Source organism: Balaenoptera ricei, chromosome 10 (genome assembly GCF_028023285.1).
Source record: "Balaenoptera ricei isolate mBalRic1 chromosome 10, mBalRic1.hap2, whole genome shotgun sequence".
NCBI classification, from domain to species: Eukaryota; Metazoa; Chordata; class Mammalia; order Artiodactyla; family Balaenopteridae; genus Balaenoptera; species Balaenoptera ricei.
In genome coordinates this window covers 10,088,483-10,113,170 of record NC_082648.1, presented here as the reverse complement: position 1 = coordinate 10,113,170, position 24,688 = coordinate 10,088,483, and the positions used below count along the sequence as shown (strand labels likewise).

Genomic DNA, 24,688 nt, shown 5'->3' with positions numbered 1-24,688 from the left:
AAAGGGGCCAAAAGACAACTGCAGTTTGGAGTGTATTTTTAAGAATAAAATGGGTGTATGTATATGTATTTAACAGCTGTTTTAAATAGCTTAAGGGCAGCGTCTAATTTCATTACTGTGGAATATCCAAATAACAGAAACTTTTCCTTCTACTGAAACCCTTTTAACTATATAATTAAAGCAGTTGTTTTCATTTTTCATTATGTGAGTGACTAAGAGCCTTGTTAATGTAAATATTCAGGAAGCTTGATTTTATAGCTTCTTGGTTTTATAACCAACAATAAAAATCATGTACAGTGGAAAACCCCTTCTTCTCTTGAACACAGTCCTAGCTGAAAGACAAACTCAAGCAATTTTTTCTGGCAAACGAATGACCTGTGTGGCAGGGTCTTAGATGCTGCCAGTGGCTGTCTCATTATAGAATGTAATTAACGTGATGTTAATTTAAGGCGACACAGTATTTGGTGGGGGGGTTGGATTTCCAAGTACCAAGTGTCAGGCAGCATGGTATCCACTTGCCAGGAAAAAGTAGTTTTATACAAGTTCTTAATAAAAGTTCTTGTGAAATCAGTGGAGATTTTTATTGTACAAATGACCTTAGTTCATTTATTACAGTGAGCACTTTAACTTCTGAGTCTGGTCGGCTTTTTTTCTGGACCAAAGATCCATTCTTTTTGCCAGTGGTCATCGGCATGTCACTGTCATCAGCATGAACAGGTATTACTGAGTGACGTCTAAGAGTAAGGTATTAGAAGGGACGCGAAGAAGTGTAGCCTGTGACCTTGGTCATCCAGGAGTTTATACTTGTTGCTAGCACCTCTTGGTTGATTATCTACTCTTCATGGTTTACGCAAATCACTATGAAACGCGTTATTCTTTGCCCTAGGGGTTCTTCAGCCAGGGGTCCAGCACATCAGTCTCCACTCTCCTAGGCTGAGGGATGAAGTCACAGTCAGAAGTGGAGGTCAGCCCACCTGAAGTCCTCTCCTGGCCGTTTCCCCTTCTCACCTGTGACCGCAGAGCAGCCCTGCTCGCTGCATGTAGGAGCCGAGGGCTTGTTGGCTGCTACCGTAGGCTAGTTTAGGGGGAGGAAGACAGTGTCCTGGAGCAGTTCTCGGCCCTTTAGGTATGAAAGATTGGGAGGGACACAGCAAAAAGAGGGAAGAGATCTATTACCATTTTCTTTCTTTTCTTTTTTTAAAAAATTGTGGTTAAAAACAATGTAAAATTTATCATCGTAACCATATTCAAGCTACAGTTCAGTACTCTTAAGAATGTCCACAGTGTTGTGAAACAGATCTTTAGAACTTCTTACATCTTGCAGATCTGAAACTCTATACCCGTTAAACAACAAATCCCCTTTTCTCCCTCCCCCAGCTCTGGTAACCACCGTTCTGTGTTCTGTTTCTATGAATTTGGCTATTTTAGATACCTCGTATAAGTGGAATCGTACGGCGTTTTATCTTTTTGTGACTTACTTCACTTAGCATAATGTCCTCAAGTTTCATCCATGTTGTAACACGTAGCAGGATTTCCTTCCTTTTTAAAACTGAATAATATTGTATTATTATTATTGTGTGTTTAATCACATTTTGTTCATCTGTTGATATTGGGGTGGCTATTGTGAATAATGGATGTACCAATATCTCCTGGAGACCCTGCTTTCAATTCTATTGGATAAATACCCAGAAGTGGAATACCTGGGTCATATGGTAATTCTATTTTTAATTTTTTGAGGAACTGCCATACTGTTTTATATAGCAGTTGTACCAATTCACAATCCCACCAACAGTGGACAAAGGTTCTAATTTCTCCACATCCTTGCCAACACTTGTGATTTTCATTTTTTTTTTTTTTTTTTTTTTAAATAATGGCCATTCTAAAGGTGTGAGGTGATACCTCATTGTAGTTTTGATTTGCATTTCTCTGGTGATTAGTAATGATGGGCATCTTTTCATCTCCTTGTTGGCCATTTGTGTATCATCTCTGGGGAAGTGTCTAAGTCCTTTGCCCATTTTTTGATTGGTTATTTAATTTTTTGTTGTTGACTTATAAGATGCCATTTTCTCGTTAAAATATGAATTAGCAGAGTAGAACTGCTCCCAGATGAGGTGGGCTATAGTGCAGGATACAGAAATGCAGTGAGAGCGGAGCAGAGGAACTGCAGTAACTGCAGAGGAACTCCCCCATCTTTAGCCACTATCAGTGCAGCTTGTTTAATTGAGGGCTTTTACTCCCAAAGAGGATTTGAGGCCTCATTCATCCTCCTCTTCCTATCCCTCCTCCTCCTTATTACCTATGAAACCAGGGGGGTGGACAAGATGATAACTGAGGCGTCTTCCAGATCTAAAATACCGAGTTTTGAGAGTATTGCCTTTTACCAACTGACCTCTAACATCTAAAGTTTCCTTGGAACCTCAGTAATATGTGACTCCTAGACTAAGAAGTCTTTGTTGATGGCTAGTAAGAAGTGCTCCACCAAAGTCCTATTGGATCTTTGGTTTGCTAACTTTTTATTTTATTTTTTAAATTTTTTAATGTATTTATTTATTTTTGGCTTCACTGGGTCTTCGTTGCTGTGCGCAGGCTTTCTCTAGTTGCGGCGAGCCGGGGCTACTCTTCGTTGCGGTGCACGGGCTTCTCGTTGTGGTGGCCTCTCTTGTTGCGGAGCATGGGCTCTAGGAGCGTGGGCTTCAGTAGTTGTGGCACGCGGGCTCAGTATTTGTGGCTCGCAGCTCTAGAGCGCAGGCTCGGTAGTTGTGGCGCACGGGATTCGCTGCTCTGCGGCATGTGGGATCTTCCCGGACCAGGGATGGAACCCTTGTCCCCTGCATTGGCAGGCGGATTCTTAACCACTGCGCCGCCAGGGAAGCCCCTGGTTTGCTAACTTTTAACTCCTTTGGCTCTTTATAGTATGGTGTCACCTCCAGATCCTGGGCCTACGGGTCAGTTCTTTAACTGCCGCCTCACACGAGTCCTCACACGTGGTAGAGTGCTCGGGCTTGGACTTCGCCCTGGAGAAACACAGCAGTTGTTATTTTTTAAACCTATTCACGGTCATGAGGAAATAGAAGCCAAAGTTCGTTGGACAGTGTATTTGTTGTTTTGAACACGTAGAGCAAACAGAACTAAATTCAGTGAATTCTCATTTCTGTAAAACTAGCTATATTTTTGTGTTAAATGCTGGGTTTAAAGAAATCTTACCCAACTGATTTGTTTATTCCCTGTCCATGGCTTTCATAGTGATATTTGGGTAATAATTTTTAAAAAGTGATGTGATTGTGGTGGTTGATGTTGAAGGTTACCGTGGACTCTGATAGGATATGCTTAGAATTACTTTTAGATTTCAGACACTTGGTAGTTTTAATTTTTTGTGTCTCACGGATACCGTCTGACAGATAACCAGTCTTTAGGGAGCTCATCTTAGTTATGTGGAGTTACGTTATCGCCATATGGCGCTGTGCTGTGACTTAAAATGCTCTAATGCTAACGGTATTCTATGAGGTAATAAGGTAAACAAGCAGAATCCAGTAAACCCCATAGGAATAGGTGAGGAATACGCATGATGACTCAGAAAGAGTGAGTTTCTGGTCGGGCTTGCAATAGAACCCAGGATATCTAGTCCAGCAGTGTCTTCGTCCTTGGCCATCTGAGGCATCTCCATTGCCTTCTGGCCTGTTGTCAGGTCTTGATGGAATATTGCCAGTCCCTTCTTTTGCCAAAATGCTAAATATAGCCAGTGTGTGAGCAGGGGAGGGGTAATGCAGGGGCTGAGGCAACTTCAGAGAGCTACGTTGTGAAAAGCTGCCAAAATGTTCAGAGCCACCTGATGTCATCCTTCCTCTAGATTATACAGTCCACTCAAGGATTGAAAATGCATTTGGTAACATGATGATTTCATAGCAAAAGATTATCTAGGCCCTGTGGGGCTCCTCATCACCATCCCTCTGATCATAGGTTAGTCATTTAATTATGAAAAAACATAACCACCAGAACACAGGTAAAGTGAAAAGGCAAAACTAACTTATGGTTGGTAATTAGTAGCCCAGAATTCATCAGTGTCAAAAGGGTGTAAGGTTTCCCCTCCAAATGGTAGCATTTCATAAATTTTATAATATGTAAAACTATCACGTTTCCATTATTCATCCATTTATTTATGTTGCATGGGAAATGTAACTTACTTCTATACATTTTGGTTTCTGGTTTCTAAAAGTATGTGGTGTTACTATTATTACAACATCAATATCATTTTTAATGGGAGTTCTTTTTCCTTTTGGGTGATTCAGAATCCAAATATTAAACATCAGAGCGGTACATAAGGCTCTCAGACTGTGATTTGGTCATCATGCCTCTGATCTACTTTGTATTTGGGGGGAAAGATTTGCTAGGAAATGTGACTGAAGGGATCATACAGTTTTGGCTAGGTGTAGGATTTTAGAATATCATTAGACTTCATTTATCCATGTACCTTCTAACCTATTATTAGAGTAACAAGATTTGATCATTAAGTAAGCTTTTCTAATTAAATTGGGAAAGTACATATAAAAATATTTTGATAGTATTAAAAAATCAGTTAATATAATTCACCACATTAACTGTAAAAGGTAGAAAAATCATATGACTATCTCAGTAATTCAGGCAAACTATTTGTTAAAATCTGGTATCTGTTCATGATAAAAAGCTCTTAGCAAACAAAAATAGGAACTTCCTAAATGTGAACCAAGTTCTGGTGAGGATGCAGAGCAAATGGAACTTTCATATGTTGCTGGTGGGAGTGCAAAATGGTACGGCTATTGCGGAAAACAGTTCAGCAGTTTCTTATAAACGTACACTTACCGTATGACTCGCCAGTCCTGCTCCTGGGTATTTACTTAAGAAAAATGAGAAATTATGTTCACACAAAAACCTGTCCTCAAATATTTATGCAGTTCTATGAATAATCACCCAAAACTAGAAAGAACCCAAATATCCTACAACCAGTGAATGAATATACAAATGGTGGCAAATTCCTACAAACTGTTGATAAATGCAACAACAGGTATGAATCTTAAAGGCAGTATGTTGAGTAAAAGAAGCCACTGTCAAAAAGTGATGCACTATATGATTCAATTTAAGTCATATTCTAGAAAGGCAAAGCTATAGGTATGGAGAACAGGTCAGTGGTTGCCAGGGTTCAGGGTGGGGAGAAGGTGCTGATTACAAAGGAGTGGCATGAAGAAATTTTCTGGAGTGATGGAAGTGTTCTGTCTTGGTTGTGGTGATGGTTACATTATACAGCTGGTCAAAACTCATAGAACTATACACCAAAAAACATGAATTTTACTTTTTATAAATTGAAAGTAATATTTTGTAAAAAGTAAGTTTAGATACCAGGTCAGTATGTGAAATCTGTATTTCTGTATAGCAGTAGTAACCAGAAAATGAAGTTTTAAGAAAGATGATATGTATAATAGCATCAAAAAATATCAAATACCTAGGACTAAATCTAATGAAAGATGTCTAAAATCGCTATACAAGCTGATTCTAAAATTTATATGGAAACACAAATGGCCAATTAGTCAAGGTAATAATACTGAAGAAAAACAAATTGCAGAATTTACACTATTGTATGTGCAGTGTAGAATAAACAAATAGATCAATGGAATAGAACAGAAACCAGAAACAGACCCACAATTAATATATAAAAGTATGTGTGTATTTATAAGTAATACATATATTTTATATACGCACACACACACACACACACACACATACACTTAATTCATGATTAAGATGGCATCATACAGCAATGTGGAAAGAAAAATCTGTTCAATAAATAATCCTGGATGAATTGCTTATCCATATTGAAAAAAACTAATTTTGCCCCCTACCTCGCATCATGCACACAGAAGAATTCCAGGTCAACTGTAGATCTAAATACAGGAGGTTAGAAAAAGCTCCTAGAGGTGCGCAACACGGTGGTCACCAAATAATGCTCAATAAAACTAGAGTGAATTATCCCTGCACGCTGACCAGAATTAGCTCAGATTTAAAAACAAATACAGCCACAAAAAAGTTGACAATGTCAAGTGTCAGCAAGGAGGCAGAGCACCGAGAACTCTCAAACACTGATGGTGACAGTGTAAATTAGCACAATTGCTTTGGAAAATTGGTGGTATTATATTAAAGTTCTACACACTCATTGTGCCTCTGACCCAGCAAATCCAGTCCTAGTTGTATACCCAACAGAAACATGTGTGCTTATGTTCACCAGAAGACGTGTCCAAGAATGTTCGTAGCATAATTCATAATAACTCCAAACTGGAAACAACCCAAAAGGTCCATCAGTAGAAGAATGGAGAAATATCATACATTGTTGTATATTCAGTGAAATACCATAGAACAGCAAACAGGAAAAACTACTGCTATTGACAACAACATGGGCTCGAATATAATGTTGAGTAAAAGAGTTCAGACACAAAAGAGTTCAAAAACAAGAAAACTAGGACTTCCCTGGTGGCGCAGTGGTTAGGAATCCGCCTGCCAATGCAGGGGACACGAGTTCGAGCCCTGGTCTGGGAAGGTCCCATGTGCCGCAGAGCAACTAAGCCCGTGTGCCACAACTACTGAGCCTGCGCTCTAGAGCCTGTGAGCCACAGCTACTGAGCCTGCGTGCCACAGCTACTGAAGCTCACGCGCCTAGAGCCCGTGCTCTGCAACAAGAGAAGCCACCGCAATGACAGGCCCGCACACTGCAACGAAGAGTGGCCCCCGCTCGCCGCAACTGGAGAAAGCCCGTGCTCAGCCATGAAGACCCAACGCAGCCAAAAATAAATAAATAAATTAATTAATTATTTAAAAATACAAGCAAAACTAATATATGGGTAAGGAGTCAGGATAGTGGTTACCTTTAGGGAGGGAGATTAGTTGATGGGATGGTATATGAGGCCAACTTCTAGAACCTTCTAGTACTTGATCAGGATGGTAGTTATATGAGTATGTTAACTTTGTAAAAGTTCTTTGTACATTCATGATTTGTATGCTTTTTGGAATATATGTTATATTTGAATTAAAAAAGTTTGTTAAAAGAAATACTTTGAGTTAACCATAGGAGTGAACGGCATCCAAGATTGTATTTTTTTTCATTAGTAAAGTTCATATTATCAGTGTTGTAAGAGAGAAAATTATTTGTATCTACAGATACAAATAACTAGCTCCATAAATAAATATAGAGAACAGGTTTAAATTCTTTCCTGACTAAATCAAGACATTCCTAGGCTTCTTGAGTTTTTTTTTATTGCTTTTGTGGCTAGGGATAAACCCATTCTTCCTGTATCCCTGTTTTGGTTTTTTTTTTCCTTCATGAAAGAATATATTATTGGAAACCATTCTATATCAGTACATATAGACATCTTTCTTTTTAGAGCTATATGGAATATAATATATTTAGACCATTTATCATTCATTGACATTGAAACTGTTTCTGACTTTTTATAATTACAAAATGTTTCAGTGAACAATATTTCACATAAAATGTATTTGAGCAAGTATATTTATATAGCATAATTTATTGAAAGTAGAAGTTTTGGATCTTACAGTATGTGTAAATTATTTTAAACTTTTTGTTTGGAAATAATTTTACACTTAGAGAAAATAGATCAGCATCTACTATTAATAGTTTGCTCTCTTTGCTTTATCACTTGCCCTCTCTCTTCACATATATACATGATTTATTTTCCCATTTGAGAATAACTTGCACACATCATAGCCCTCTGTCCCCAGGCACGTCAGTGGGTCTCCAAAGAACAAGTTCATTCTCCTACCCCCAGTAGAGCTGTCAAACCCAGTAAACCTAGCCTGGATTTAATATCTCTGTTCAGTCCACCATTTGTATTCCCATCTTGTCAATCAATCCAACAGCAGTCTTCATAGCATTGTTTCCCTCTCGTACAGGATCCAGTTGAGGATCAGATACTGCATTTACTTGTCATGTATCTTTTTTAGTTTCCTTTTCTTTGGTGTAGTTCCTTGGCCTTTCTTTGTCTTTTTTAAAAAAATTACTGAGATATAATTCACATACCATAAAATTTATATTTTTAAAGAAATCGAGATAAAACTCACAACTATAAAATTTATCCTTTTAAAGTATACAAATCAGTGGTTTTAGTATATCTACAGAACTGTGCAGCCATCACCGCTATTGAACCATCACCCCAAACAATCCTTTTACACATTAGCAGTCACTCCCCATCTCCTTCCTCCCCCCTTTTGTGTCTGGTTTCTTTCACTTAGCTTAATGTTTTCAGAGTTTATCCATGTTGTCACTGGTATCAAATCCATTCCCTTTAATGGCTGAGTAATATTCTGTTGTCTGGATATAGACCATATTTTGCATATCCATTCATCAGTTGAGGCACTTTGGGGCCATTATAAATAATGCTGCTATGAACATTCTTGTACGGGTTTTTGTGTACATGTTTTTAGTACTCATATCTAAATTCTGATCTAGGCTTCATATCTCACTATAGTGCTCTGCAGAACTTTCTTGGCCATTGTTTCCTCTAGGGTTTGTAATGGATCACGAGTAGTTTCCACGTGCAAAACCCACAGATGTGGAGGGCTGACTGTATTCACGGTACTACGTCATTTTATTTAAGGGCTTTGAGCATCCTAGGATTTTGGTGTCCGTGAGGGCTCCTGTAACCTATCCCTGTGGTTACTGAGGGATGACTAGTCAGAGAAACAATTGTTAGGGAGACGTGGACCAGGCAGTTTTGTCGTTCTCAAGTGGTGTGTAGACTAAAAAGCCTGAGGACCGTGGGTCTAGACAGCTAACTTCTGTCTACAACTATTTAGATGGCCTGGCTCCTGAGAACTTATGCCTTTTGCCTGCCTTACTGGGCCTTCCAATAAAATGGACTAAGTTTAATGAGTTCCTCTTTTGTATTCTTCCTGCTTACACTTTGCAAGAGATGCTGCTGGGCAGAAGTTAAGTCAGTGTAATCTTGTCAGATAACTGTCAGAGTTGTAAAGCGGGTACCTCCCTTTCATTCTTCTCTTTTTTGTGTTTGTATTTGTGCTGGGGGAGGGTACTGTGCGTACCTGGGGTCTGAAGGAAGATGAACCTCCTTCCCCCTCCCCTCCCTTCCCTTCCCCTCTGCTAGGTCAGTGCCACAGTGACAACCAGCAACTTGTCTGCCTCCTGAAGGTGAGTCTGTGTTAAGGGTTGCCTGGCAGGAAACAGCCAGCCTTCAAGGACCAGCTGAAAAGAGGTTGCCTCCAGAATCTGTAGAAGGTTTTGCTGGCTGGTGATGTCCCCGCTTCCTCCAGACTTCCCTTGGCCTTGAATACAGGTTGTGTGGCATCCTCGGAGCTGGGGTAGGAGAACATCCAGAGGGACATATGTGCTGGTGAGATTCATCACCGCCCCCTTGCTGACCTCCAGATGCCACCCCTGGAAGTCCTCCCTCCTCTTACTCTCGGAGCCCTCCCATCCTGCTGAGCCTGGCAGATGGCCTGGGTACAAATTTTATTTCTATGGTATTGTCTTCAACTGTGTCCCCCCGAGGTACCTGAGCAGAGAGGCTTGCACAGACTGGATGTTCAAAAAAGCGTTGTTCAGTGAATGAGCCACGGGGAGACCCACTGTTCGGAGGAGACAGCCTGTGAACACTTCCTAGTCTAGTTTCTTCTACTGTATGTTAATAAGGTGTATTGTGAATAAAAACTCCTGACTTTGGTTGAATGCCGCCTTTTTTTTTTTTTTTTTTAAGAAATTGCTGGCACAACCTTGAGAAGGGTGGGGATATCCTTTATTTAATATAATATAGATTGTTTGGCTGGAGGCCCAAATCTTGGTTTCCGTCATCAGCTTATTAAATGAAGTTTTACAGGATTGGACTAGAGAGAGGAATTACAAAAGATTGTCTGCCCTTGTAGTGGTGATTTGCCCTTAGTAATGGGAAATTCCTGGGCGGAGATATTTAACTTGCATTTGTTTGTACACAGGTGAAAACTGAGCTCTACCTTGTCTCCTCCCAGCCTTTAAAAGCCTTTTTTTTGATACATCTACCTCTAAAACACAGTGAAAACAGATTGGAAACTGGGTTGCTTCAACCATAAGCTGTTTGATTAAGCCACAGTGGGGTTCTGTGCCCCAGCATATCCTTGTGGCCTTCTGTTGGGTGTCATAAGTGAACTGTGTTCCTTTATTATTATTGGAATTAGAGAACCTGCGACACTGAGAACTTGATCCATTACCTGATAATATATCCAGCACCCCAGGCTCCCAGCAGATGTTATAAAACATGTACCTCAAGAAATAGGGCAGACGAGTTACAGCACTGTGTGCATGACCAGATTTCTCCTTTGCTCCCTTTTAAACTCTGCCTTGCAAGTGGCTTGTCTTTTGTGACCCTTGGGAAGAGGTAAAGAATCCACCTTTACCTGTTTGTGTAAAAAATACTGATGCCTGAGGCCCACTCCCCAGGGATTCTGATTTGTTGGTCGGAGGTACTTCAGGATATTTAAGAGCTCCCCGGGTGACTTCATATGCAGCCAAGGTTCAGAAATACTGTATTAGCCAAAATACTTCCCCATTCATCCTGTGTTATTAGCTTTTTAGTCCATGTTCCAATTTACAAAGTACCGCCCTTCCACATACTTACTGTGTTCTCACAGTGACTCAGTGAAGCAGACCAGCTTCTGCTCCCAGGGTTGCTCAGTCTTCGTGAGTGTTCTGTGAAGGCTTGTCGCCTCGTCGCTTGGTTCTGTGCTTTGTACGTGGCTATTTGTAACTGTGTGGCGGGCTGGCCTTTTGATGAGGCCCCTTCTCTTCACAGCCACATGCATCAGGCGTTTAAAAGGGTGTGTTATTTTTCATCTTTTGAAATCTATTGCTTTCTGTGCCTTTCAGGAGCCTATTAAAATTTGCAAAATGTTTGATTAAGCTCTGTAGGGTTACGGAAAGCACTATTCATAGAAACTCTAGTTTCTGTTCCACCACTGACGAATTGTGTGACTTTGGGCAAATACTTCGCATTTTGTAAATGGATGTTATTAACCTACCAGAAGGCATGCACTAGACTAAATGGACATCCTGCTTCAGCTGTGAGAGTCGGATGGTCTCTGGCTGACTGCCCATTCCTCCATTACTGGCAATTCCTGTTGCCAATATGTTCAGTTCAAACACAGCTTTCACACCTTTCTGTCCTCCAGGTGAGATAGACTGAAGATCAGTAGGTCTTGATAACTCATTGAATGTGAACATTGAGAGACCCCAACGTGTCTTTTTTTTTTTTAATCTATTTATTTATTTATTTACGGCTGCATTGGGTCTTCGTTGCTGCATGCGGGCTTTCTCTAGTTGCAGCGAGCGGGGGCTACTCTTTGTTGCGGTGCGCGGGCTTCTCATTGCGGTGGCTTCTCTTTATTGCAGAGCACGAGCTCTAGGTGCGCGGGCTTCAGTAGTTGTGGCAGTTGGGCTTCAGTAGTTGTGGCTCGTGGGCTTAGTTGCTCCACGGCATGTGGGATCTTCCCGGATCAGGGCTCAAACCCGTGTCCCCTGCATTGGCAGGCGGATTCTGAACCGCTGTACCACCAGGGAAGTCCCCCAAATGTGTCTTGAGGACATTGTTTTTCAAACTTAAAGATGTACTTAAAAACAATCCTAAGAACCTTCTGGAGCATTTGTCAAAAATACAGATTCACAGTCTCCACTCCAAACCCTAAGAATCGATCTTCAGGGGTGGGGCCTGGGTGATTATTTTTATCATATTTTTTAAATCAAGTTCCTAAGTAATTCTTGTGATTAAACAAAAGTGGGAAGTTGCTCTCTAGGGAATTGAATATAGTAGGCACTCAGTAGATGAACACATGTCTATTCTACTAACCCATTTCATTTTTCTTCCTGTAGTTTTACAGATTAAAGTCCACAATCCTAGAATTCAGAAAAACAAACACTATTTGCAGGAGAGAAAACTAAACATTGGCTGCACTGTACTTAGTGCTCTTTGATGCTTACGTGTGTTGATAGCAAATGTGATAGGTTTCTTTTAAACCTATTTGGGAATCTAGGCAGAGGGATAAAACAGTAGAGCTGTATGAACATTATTCTTAGGCTCTATGCCATGGACTACATTTTAGATGAGATGGTGAAATTGGATATTTTGGTTTTTAAGTCAGTGAGTTACTTAATAGACAGTCCTGTGGTCTGCTTTATACTAAATTCACTTGTGGCAGGCATACTGTATTTGTAATCATTTTGCTTTTAATTTTAATTTTGAATATATGGTCTTTGATACTGAAGGTTACATTTGGAAAAGGAACATTGCCCTGTACTAACCATATATACTTTATTGCTTTGTCTGGAATACATTCAAATGCCATGTGCCTTGGGGCATGGTTGTCACAGGGATATGTAATTACAGTTTAAAAATCTCTTTAATTGTTTCAGACTACTAAGTCACTGTTGGATAAATCCCATGATTCTGTATGAAAACTTATTTTGGTTAATGATTCCTACAAAATAATTTTTACTTAGCTAATGCAGAGAATAGGCCCCAGTACCTCGACTTCCAAATCTTCTTCTCTGAACAGCATGAGAATGACATGAGTTATGACTGATGAAAACTATATACTTTAATTTTCTGTTGCAAAAGTTTTATATACATATACACTCATATATAATGGAAAATTGGGAAATTACCGAAAAATATTCAATATATAGGAGCAAGTCACCCATAATGCCAACATCAGACTTCACCTCTGCTTATATTCTGCTTTACATAATTTTGACCTTCTACTATGTCTGATTCTTTTGGTTTCTCACTAGGCCCTGACTAGTAAAACTTGAACTTGTACATTTTGCTCATTCTGCTTGATATTGGTTCATCTGAAGCAAGGACAGAATGGGTATTGAGATATTTTCAGATGATGTTCTCATGGTGGAATAACAATAATGAAGTCTAAACAGCCCTTTTCATGGGCACTTTCAGTCAGGAAGTACGCTCTTTAATAAAGGTGTTTTGTGCCCAGCATGCTGCCTTGGATTTTGACCATCCCAGCTTCTTGGATCTTTCTTTTCCTGTCAGATTTTACAGTCACCCTCCTAGGCAGAGCCCATCTTCAGATAACTAGAACTGTAAAGGTAAGAACTGGTTAGTCTCCTTTCTCCTGTTTTCTCCTTTCAATCCATACAAGGCTCCCAGAGAGACAGACATTCCTCTGTGATGTTCTCCTGTTCCGTTCCTGAAGCTCGCGGTGGTTTAGATGGCTGTAGACGTCCAGGTGCATCAGCAGTGGCCCTTTCTGCTTCACCAGCTTATTTGTTACTCGCTGATGCAGTCTGTGCTCTGGCCGGGAAAAGCTGCACACAGCCCGTCCCTCTACCTTTGCTTCTGCATTTCCTTCACCTGCAATTTTCTTCCCTCTTCTCTCTGGCAGTTCATGTCCCTGTTTTCCTTCAAAACCCTAGGAAGCCTTCCTCTTTGACCTGCTGTACATCTGCCAGCACATTATCATTTTGTGTTTGTCCAAATGTCATTTTTTAAAACTATTTACTCAACCAATTAACATCAGGGACCTACCATCTCTTCTGTTTTTCCCACAGTGCCCTGCATTGGTTTAGACATCTAAGTTAATTTAACTTAAACCAATACAGACTTTGGTATTATTCAGAGAGGGACAGTGAGGCTTTGGTAGGAAGGTGTTCCCTGCTGCATGCGGCATGCCGGAACCCGACCGGTGTCACGCCGGAACTGATGGAGGGAGTTAAGATGACAGAACAACCTATTAAAAAAGAAAAAAAAATAGCAAATAGAAACACCATCCTCTCAAACTTTCATCATAGAGCAAGTGTTTTGTGAGAAATTCCTTTTTTTTTTTTTTTTTTTGGCACTCATGGTTATTTATTTTATTCTGTGGGTTATAATCCATTACTATTTATTTTGCTATTCAAATTGTGCGGGAAATCCTTTTTTAAAAATTAGCCAATAGAGCCACTGGGAGCTGAGATAAGAGGCTGGCCATTGTTTAGGTCTCCTCTCTGCCTTTTCTGCCTTCTCTTGGAAGGTCCTCCGGATGGGGTCTGCGCTCACCCAAGGCTGGGGGTGGAGGAAACAGGCAGGGTGGGCGGGGAGGCTGCTGACACAGGTGCCGGCAGAGTCCGGATGAAGACAGCTCTGTCCACACGTGCAGCGCTTGCTTCCTGCCTCAGACCCGAGCTCTCCATTACAAAATAATTCAGATCTTGTTGGTTTCTAAATGAGCTAGTGGGAAGACACTGAGCGTTTGTATTGTCTTCCTCTGAGGTTTACATAGGGATTTAACTTTTAGTGACTAGATCATCAGGGCATTTGAGGGCTAGTGAAAACGTAAGATCCCGAAGTAATCATCTCTACTCAGTATGACCACGTACGAAATACCTCACTGGAAAATTTTACCTCTCTCCTCCGAAATAAAACTTTTTATTCTAAGGTAACAAATAATCAAAAGATTTTAAAGGTTGACAAAACACCTGAATCCACGGATGTCTGTGTCAAAGCAGTCTGGAGCAGTTATGACTATTCACTGTAATAGCAACACATGTAGGGCCTTGGCAGTTCCCCCCGAAAAAGAAAATTAATGATTAATGATAAGGGGGTAAACCTTAGAAAGGAAGAGGCTCGGTTTTAATACCAAGGAGAGAAATCAAGGTGAATATGAAGGGAGAGAGGGAGTGAGAAAGAAACATCAAAGCATCTGAGCACAAATAAGGGCACAGAAGTTGCCAGTTGGTGATGTGTGTTAGAGCCAAATTATAGGACAGAGATAGAAGGTGGAAAGGACAAAGCGGAAAAAGTAACTACAGGTGAGGACAGGGCACAGTCGGACTCCCATCTCGGGAGCATCTTGGGCTGCTCTCCTTCTATCTTGTGGCGCGATGATTCTTCGGCCCAGGTCGTGGCCCTGTCACCCGCTTTGCCCTGTGGTGCAGCCTCCTGACACCAGTGACTCCCCGGGCCTCAGGAGGGGAAGCGTGGAGACAGATGCAGCGACTTAAATTAGCCCGGGAGCCTGGAGGGAACAGCGATGCCGCTGCCCGTTCCTCTGCCCCTCCTCCGGCCTCCCTCCCTTTCTTCCTTCCGCACCTGGTAGCGTAACAGTCCCGGAGGGGCATCCTGCAAACTCCGGGGCTGGCAGGGAAGCGGGAGTCATTGTCTTGGAGCAGTGGAAAGCCTCCACCACAAAGGAAATTGTCTGCTCACCATGCTTTTTGCGGAGCCGTTGTCCAGGAGTTACCCGTTTTAACTTGTCTGTTGTAGGATGCACACTAACTCCTCAACAGGACTGCCCGGTGATCACATCAGCACTGCTACTCTTTCCTCGTCAGGGCAACTTGCGAAGACCTGAGATGCGCTGACGGGCGATCTCATCATATCCTTAGATAATCCTTAGATGTTACGTAATGACAGGTGAGGAAACAACAGGCTGGAGGATGTGACTCTTGCTGTGACATTTTTGCATCTTCGTAGAGGAGCTGAACTTAGGAACAAGGTCTCCTGAGTCTTGGTCCACAGTTTTTTTGTTTTGTTTTGTTTTGTTTTTTTTAAACAATACACCATAAAACCTCACTTGTTTCTAAGTTCCTAGGGTTGGTTTGGTTTTGGCATCAAGGGGAAAAGAAACTGAGCTGGCCTGGGATGGAGGTGGTTGGCACAGAGAGACAGACAGGAGGAGCCAGTGGTGGAGGATTTTGTGATTGTTGAGCTTCGAGCTTCGTAGCTCCCGCTTTCGTGGTCACTGGAGCTGAGCAGGGGGCCGGCAGCTACCCCTGGCCTGGCTGGTGTCCCATTTTTGAGGCCCCAGGGTTATTTTTAGCCTCAGGGCCTTGGAAGCAGGTGTGGTCCAGGCTTGAAGGCCACGCCTGGAATCTGTTCAAGTCTTGTGTGCGTCTATTTAGGAGCTGAGGACAGTGACGGGCCCGCTTAGCGACTTTGTTAAAAGAATTTGTGCTTTTCCAGTGAGAGGAGTAAAGGTCACACTGTGTTTCATTTGCGATGCTTTAGGTAGGTTTGTTTTGGAAACTTTATAAATTGAAATACATTTTAAGAGCGTTAGGGAATATATTAGAAAGCTAGCTGCGAGTCCTTCGTATACGGAAAAAAAACCCTTCTGTATTAAAAGAGTTACACCTCAGCTGACCCTTTTTAAAAGTCCAGGTTTATAGTCACAAGTGTGTAATTTAAAATTTAATTTTTCTCACCCCCCCCCAAACAAATTATTGTTATTCAAATAATCCTTTGTAAGTCCTTTTGTGAAGTAGAGATTCAGCTTTTTACCTTGAGGGTAAACATCAGCTTCCCTATATTGTGTTTGTTGATCTTCTTGCTTTGCCCAAACCCACACTTTTTTGTCGTTGTTGTTTGTGTGTGTGTGTGTGTGTGTACATTTTTTTTTTTTTTTTTTGGCCGTGCCATGCGGCTTGCGGGATATTAGTTCCCTGACCAGGGATCGAACCTGGGCCCAAGGCAGTGAAAGCGCCGAGTCCTAACCGCTGAACTGCCAGGGAATTCCCAGCCTGCACTTTTCTTGACAGCGCTGTTGAGGAGGACTAGAGCCACCCGGACCCGGGTCTGCGTGGATGTCGTGCCCTTTCTCTAATTTTGTTCTGCACTTTCCAAGACTATGGGAAAGAAAAGAATGTAATAAATATTAACCTTTACCCAAGCAAAACTATTATGACATTTTTGAATATATATGTTTGTGTGTTTGTATATATGTAGGTGTTTGAGGTTCTGCTTTACCTACTGTTCTCTACTTTGATTTTACTCTCTTTATATATCATGATTATCTTTCATTGTTGGTCGTGTTTACTTTGGTCGTAATATCTTTAGTAATTTAGCTCTTTGTCAGGAAAGTACACCTGTTATATAGTGGAATTTTGCTGTTTGGGGGTAGGTGGGCTAACTGTGGTGCATGGATAGAGATGATAAGTTTATATTAGGATCACCTACCCCCTGAGTACAGTAACCTCTCTTACAAAGGCCTTGTGGTAAGGATTCGATACACCTTCTGACAAGGAGAGCTCCTTGAAAGCATTCTTCTTTATTTTAATGTAAACCTCCTTTAAATGATTTCCTTGTTGTATAGCTCTATTCAAGCATGCATCTTGTTCAACATGTCTTTGATGTTTTCCTACATTCTATGTTATAAAGCCAAGATTCTGTTATTAGGTACTACACATTTGTGGAGTTGGAAGAATTGTATTAAATTAGCATTAATAGTAATCTTTCTTGTTACAGTGTTTCTTTTTATTTCTTTGCCAAGTAATGCACTAACATAGGAACCACAGCTTCTTCCTTTGTAGTTTTAAGGAAGAAACTATACTAAACTTTCTTGTGTGTGTGTGTATTTTACGCTTAAGTTAAAAGTTCAAGTGACTAAAAATGCTTCATTTCCAAAAGATATAACCACAGTTCTGAAGGAAGACTGAACACCTGCCACATCTTTTCCTGGCATTTGCCCAATTCAGCATTACCTTGGTCAACATATTCACTGACCTCAAGCCCTGACATAGAGAACTAGTCTCCCAGGCGTCCACGTAGCCATCTTCCACCTCCCTCATGGTCTTTACTTAACCATCAGAGCAAGGACTTCTCGGACTACTCTGTTTAAAACTTTAACCCCTCCACCTCCATTATCCTTCTTCCTTCCCTGCTTCATTTTTTCTCCGTAGCACTGATCACCATCTCTCATACGACACGTTTTGTTGTTGTTGCTGTTTATTATGCATCTCTCGTCATTCAGTTAGAAATTCCAGGAGGACAAGAGCTTTTGCCTCGCTCATTTTTGGTGCATTTCCACAGCAGTGCCTGGCACTTATTAGGTGCCCAATAACCATTTGTTAGTTGACTGAATGAGTTGGCAGTAGGCCTGACAGATGCTCAGGAAAACCAGGATGTACTAATTATTCCCCGTCTAACATTCTGAATCTCTCCTCCCCTGCCTCCAGCCCAGCTTTATTGCAAATATCCTTCCACAACGGGTTCTCCTCAGCTCTCAGATTAAACCAGCCTCTGGCCACGTTCCTCTTGCCAGCTACTCTATCCAGGGGTCCTTCATTCCCACCCCCTCAAGACTACTGCTTCTGGGGGGTAGAGTCCGTCGTTTTCAGGCAGGGTGCCAGGAGGAAGCATTAAATGCAGAAGGGTAAGTGAGGGAGCCCTGGGGCAGGAGTGTGTCGGGGATGGATAACTGGTGTGGAGGCAGGAAAGAGGAGGGGAGGAGGGGGGAGGGGGTGGAGTGGGGCGGGGAGCTCAGGTGGGACAGGGAGGGGGAAGCTGGTAGAGCAGGTGACCATAAACAGGAGGCTTCCGTTGAGCCGGTTCCAAGAGTGCAGTGCGCTTCTTCAGCAGAAACTTGGGGAAGGCGTCTCACAGATCTGGATTCTGCCTGGGCTGGTGTGTGTCGGAAGCAGAGGCCTTGTATTGAGTCTCTGAGGGATGGCTACTCTTGCAGCCTTTGTCTGTGGATCCTTGAGATGCGTGTAAACAACCTGAGCCTCTGATAAGAGCGGGCTCTTCCTACAGTGCTGCGAGTTGCTGAGAGGCAGTTGTTGGATTTTTCCAGTGCTGACAAATGTTGTCTCCATGCCTAGCTCTGTCTAGACAGTGATTCAAGCAACCTCTATCCCATTATCGCCACCACTAGTCGGGTTGCGTCCTCTATGCTGGGGTAAGAAAATATGGCCAGGGCAGGAATAGGTGACTGAAAAATGCATTAAGCTCGTATTGCCTTCTTGGCTTTGGTGAGGATGGTTTTTTGGGTTTGTTTTTGTTTCTTTATGGCATATATTTTACCAAATACCAGACCTCAGAATTTCTGTCGGGGTTAACCCGCAGCGTGTGAGGCAGAGTAGCTTTAATCAGTGTGGAATTAAAATGGTCAGAGTCCAAGATGCTCTTGCTTCCGGACATCATGGCCTTCTTTTTTCCCTTTTGATTTGTTCAGTTTTTCTCTTATTAACAGTCTGTGTGTAAAGCTCTGCTGAAAGCCTGTTTGGTGTATCCTGTTGCCTATTTCTTCAGCTTTATTGGAGGAAAAAAAATTTAAGACTGGCTTGTAGTTTAATAGCTAAACTACAAGCCAGTCTTAAACTTCTCACCTGATTATAACCTTTCCATAAATTCTCTGAGAATCTGAGCTTGAGCTGAAGCCCAACCAAACAAGGCTCGGTCACTGTCCTGACTTAACAAAGCAGACACAGCTTTGGGGTCCTTTCCCCTCTCCTGAGAATTCCTTTGAAAAAGGAAGGTTTTAAAATGGAACTGGAGGGTGGGATGGGGGGCAGCCCGTGGGCCCTGATGTGGGCACCGGGGTAGCTGTGCCAGCGACAGCCCCAGAGGGAGAATCGTGTGCGAGAAACGGCCTCACCTCTTTCCTGGTGGAATAGACCCAGTGCAGTGTGACCGGCCGAGAAGACAGGATCGTATCTGGGAAGTCGAAAAGAATAACGCCTCATCTGAGAAGAGGAGGGAGACGCTTACCAGTCGTTTAAAAACTACCTCAATCTTTAAAAAATTTGCTGGTTGGACACTAGCTTTAAAGGCTACAAGTCAAGTAAAGGCTGCAATCAAAACAAAACACTTTTCCTCTCAGCTAATTACTCTAATGGCAAATACTGGTTCTTAGCCAGTTGAGCTTTATTTCGTTCTTTTAATTAAGTTGATCATCAAAATAGCCTTAGACTTAACAGTTCTCCGACATAACTAATTCAGTGGTACTCTTTAGTCCATTGATTCTCTTGCGAAGTTGGATGTAGAGTGAGTTTGAACAAGTAACACTCTCCTAATTTCCATTATAAAGTCATCGATGCATTTCCATAGGTAACCGAATGGAATCTCAAACGTAAGTTACACAGAAAAACTTCAAATATTGTATGTTAGGGTGGGAGGTTCTTACACAGTTTATGTCAATATTAAATGTTATAAAATAGGAAACGTAAATTGTTTGCTGAAATGTAAAATATACCACAATTGGCCCTTCTTTAGGGGATCTGCCCACATTGTTCCCTGATGTGTGTATTTTGTTATACTCATATATTGCCTCTGCCTCTCTCCATCTCTTCATAAATAAAGTCTTTTAAATCCTTTATTTCTGAAACTAGGATACTTCGTAAATATTTGTTTAGTGGACCTGGTTAAGGTTACTAGTCTTCGGTACGATAAATACTGACCTTTTTTTTAATTTAATTTTATTTTTTATTTTTTTTTTTACATCTTTATTAGAGAATAATTGCTTTACAATGGTGTGTTAATTTCTGCTTTATAACAAAGTGAATCAGTTATACATATACATATGTCCCCATATCTCTTCCCTCTTGCATCTCCCTCCCTTATTTTTTTTTTTTTAAATAGAAGACTCTCTTGTATGTATATAGAAGGGTTATGTCGCCGTCTTCTGAGGGCCGGCTGCCTCCTAGATTGCCTCGATGGTGGACTGGGACGTCCCATCACCCTTCTCTTGAGAAGAGAGTCTCTGCTGCCCCAGCCCCATCTCCTGGGTAGCGTTGTGGTCCAGGGCTCCCTCAGCACGATCGCCAGGCAGCCCGGAGGGCGGCCCAGGTGGGAGACCTTGAACAGCGCCCGTGAGGTCTGCAGGGACAGAGTGGCAGTAGAGTGACACGGCTGAAGGCCTTGACCTTTCAGTGGCCCCTTGGCCTCCATACAGGGAACTTGTGGTGCCGCCCTCTCTTTGGGTGGGAACAGCCCAGGTTGCAGCAGGTTGTCCTTTAAGAGATAAATTTCGTGCTTCCTTGAACATGAGTGTCACATTTTAAATTTCTCTTGAGTCAGAGTAGCTCCAGAGGATACTCTCCCATTAGGATGCCATAAAGCAGCTTGCTGACCCTTCGAGCACATTGTCGTGAATTACTCCTCAACCTTTTGGTCCTCAGGTAAACGGCCGATTGGGTGTAATGCTAGAGGAAAGGGGGGGGCTGTCTTTTTTTTTTTTTTTTTTTTAACATCTTTATTGGAGTATAATTGCTTTACAGTGGTGTGTTAGTTTCTGCTTTATAACAAAGTGAATCAGCTATACATATACATATATCCGATATCTCTTCCCTCTTGCATCTCCCTCCCTCCCACCCTCCCTATCCCACCCCTCTAGGTGGCCACAAAGCACCGAGCTGATCTCCCTGTGCTATGCGGCTGCTTCCCACTAGCTATCTATTTTACATTTGGTAGTGTATATATGTCCATGCCACTCTCTCACTTCGTCCCAGCTTACCCTTCCCCTCCCCGTGTTCTCAAGTCCATTCTCTACATCTGCGTCTTTATTCCTGTCCAGCCCCTAGGTTCTTCATAACCTTTTTTTTTTTTTTTTTTTTTAGATTCTGTATATATGTGTTAGCATACGGTATTTGTTTTTCTCTTTCTGACTTACTTCACTCTGTATGACAGACTCTAGGTCCATCCACCTCACTACAGGTAACTCAATTTCGTTTCTCTTTATGGTTGTATATATGTGCCATATCTTCTTTATCCATTCATCTGTCGATGGACACTTAGGTTGCTTCCATGTCCTGGCTATTGTAAATAGAGCTGCAGTGAACATTGTGGTGCATGACTCTTTTTGAACTATGGTTGGGAGTTGTCTTTTAAGGTTAAGTATTTCTACATGTTTTATTTAGATTTCCAAAAGTGCATGTATGGGAGACCCATGGATATATAGGTTGTATCACATTCTAATTAGATTTGGAAAAAATCAAATTGGAGTATTTTAAGTGAAAGAAAAAGCAGGATGTGTAACAGTACTGTGTATCCAGTTGAACAGAGAAGGAAAAGGAAAAGAATATATAGTGTTTTATTCTATTTTCATTTAAAAAAATCTTTGGAAGAAATCAGAAGAAACTATTAACAGTGTTTACCAGTTAGAGGGCCAGGGAGGACCTGGGCAGATGGAGGACAAGGGCGGGAGAAGGATTTTCAATGTGCTCATTTTTTTCAATTAAATGTATTTGTTGGACTTTCAATATAATGGCAATTTTAACAGCTTTATTGAAATATAGTGGACAAACATTGGATGGATAAAGTATACATATTCATAGTGTGTATACAGTTTTCTTTTTTTAATTTTTTTTTGAGCCGTGTGACTATACTCTTATTAAAAATAGAAAGAAATTAGTTAAAACTTTTTAAATTGTCTAAGAAAATAGGTAAATAGCAAAGCTGGCCTGCCCTGGGCTTTGCTATATGCACTTGGGCCCCCCTGTTCCATCTAAAAATTCGTATGCCTTCTGACTTCTTGAAGAGATTTTGGGGTAAAATGAGCTTGTTGGGGCTGCCAACTATCAAATATTCTCCTGTCATCTCTTAAATCCTACTTGATGCAAAAGATTCCGAGAACAAAACTATCACAGATGTGTCCCTGATCTCAGCGTGTTGACCTTCTTCGGAAAGAACAATGAATGGAGAGAAATTTCTAAATTAGAGTTGTAGCTTAGGATGAGGTCTTCCCCAGAATTCTGTAGCTGCAAGTGAACGAGGTTTAAGGCTGTTGTTACCTCACCTTCCACAGCCCCTTGGCAGCCTCGGCCTCCTCCATAGTCACCTGGGACCTCAGAACATCAGACGTGAAGGTGCTGCATGAAGGTACTGTCAGAGGGCTCCAGCTGGCCGCAGGACAATGTGAAAGGCGTAACTTTATCCTCAGTTCACCTTCACTGTTTTGTTTCAGCTACATCCTCATGTCAGGGTCACTTTGACCAGACCTCTTCTTGGTCAGGGAAAGGGTCTTTTTCTATCCAGAACGACTGACTCTGGTTCTCTGGGGAGGAATGACCATTTTCTTCCCGGTGGACCTGTTGGCCGCAGCCTGCCTTGGGTTTCAGGGATCTGGGCTTCTGAGAGTTGGCTGGAGGGAAGCAAAGATGAGAACTTTCTCACTCAGCGTTTGCACGTTTGCCGTCTTCTCCCTCCCTTTGTCCCTCGATCTGCTAACCCAGATAACTGCTTTGTCCTGCCCGGTTTGCACCACTGAGAGGAGCCAATGGGGCCCAGAGACTCAGGCCATTGTTGGCACCCACTTGCTCCCGTTCTCGGGTTTCCACTTTCCGCGCTGCCCGGGCTCCCGCGTGGGCAAGTCACGTCACTCTGTCTCAGTGCAGCTTCATTGTGGGGACAGGTTCTTAGGAAAACAGGGTAACCCGGGAGTGGGAGCCCCGGTGAGGGAGTCAGGCCGTCTGAGCCCGGGACCTTGCGTGGCCGTGAACTGGGTCACCGGGCAGTCAGGACTTGAGTCAGAAATACCCTGGGTAGGTGCTATGCGAACGTGCATTGGTTGATTGAGTAGGACAAGATTCTCTGCTCTGGTTTCTTCAGTCGAAGGTAGAGATGACTTTTGTGCTTCATTGCCGTTAAGCTGTACTAAAAATAATACCTTCGTATCCTGAAGATACGAAATGGACAAATAATGTATTATGTGGAGCTGATTTGTGAGATGTGAGGGTAGACGAGCTGGCTTCTCAGGTGCCTTCTAACTCCGTGGATGTCCGGCTCCGTGAGAAGCGGCGCAGCCCGGCTGAAGCCGGCCTGTAGCAGGATGGGATTGCCCCGTCTTTATCTGCTGAGGGATGCCTTTCAGATTCCAGATGCAAGGCAGCTCTGTTCACCACTGGCATCTTTACAGCATTTTTCCTCCTTTCTCTGTGTGATGACTAGTTGCTTTCTGGCTTACTCTCTTTAGATAACTGACATAATTTCATCCTCAAAACAAACTTTGTGAGGAGACAAGGCCAATATTATATGTACATTTTAGAGATGAGGGAAGTGCGGTTCAGAGAGGTTAATATGATTTGTCCGAAGCTACATAACAAGTAAAGGGCAAGGCCACTCCTCTCTCTGTCCTGCCTGCTCCTACTTCTCCATGCTTCAGCTTCTAATTTGTAAGTCTGAAATTAGGAAACAGGACCCAATGATGTTTGAGGGGGTCTATCATCCTCATCCAGAATCAGTTAATCAGATATGAATAATTCAGTATCAAGTCATTTTTGGAGCAAGGAGGATTTTACTAACTTGTAACAGTGTAAATTGAATATCTTATGTGCAAAACACTGTGGAAGTAAGAAATACAATACAAAAACGTCTGCCATCAAGTAGTTTAACCTCTAGAAGTCGAATGCCAACAGTGGACATCTAGTTTTATGTAGTAGGGCATTTCCTACAAGCAGAGATGGACCGGGGAGATAGGAACGTGAGAATATTGGAGGTCAGGGCGCGGGGCTTAAGCTATGGGCACAAAACTCCAACTAGTGTTAACTAGGAAATGGTCTATCTTAGGAGTTTGGCAAGAATAAGGAAGCATCAGGTCCAGTATTAAGGGCTCTCGTGTGCCTGGGTTGCTGACCTAGAGTCCAAGGTTAAGGTGTGAGATTTTCTGAGGCGGGGAATCAGTGAGTCTCTTAAAAATGAGGCACAAGAAAGAGAGACCTGGAAGCGGAGGACCGGCCAGGATCTTAGCTGTGAGTCTGCCTGGGGCAGAGTGGATGCCTTACAGGCCCCCAGCAGCTGGTTCAGCACTTGGTGTGACAAGCGCATCAGTCATCGCCCCTCCTCTTCCTTAAAAGGCAGCCGAAATTGACAGAACCTCCCGTTTTCCTGCCTCTTCTTCCTGAGGGTAGTTTCAAGGAATGCTCACAGCACACACACTCCATTTATCATAGTAATTC

At 42.2% G+C, this 24,688-nt stretch overlaps 1 protein-coding gene across 7 annotated transcripts in view; it reads left to right on the top strand.

The window, feature by feature from the left end:
• Positions 1-24,688, top strand: part of DUSP16 (dual specificity phosphatase 16) — an 84,619-nt gene that overhangs the window by 12,754 nt on the left and 47,177 nt on the right. The window contains exon 4 of one of the 7 annotated variants that reach the window (XM_059935323.1): positions 887-964. The exons of 5 other annotated variants lie outside the window; for them this stretch is intronic. The gene's annotated coding sequence lies outside the window, so the exon portion shown is untranslated. Of the gene's footprint in view, positions 1-886; positions 965-15,362; positions 15,432-24,688 lie in introns of those variants that run through there. One more of the 7 variants, XM_059935328.1, reaches the window with a different exon arrangement.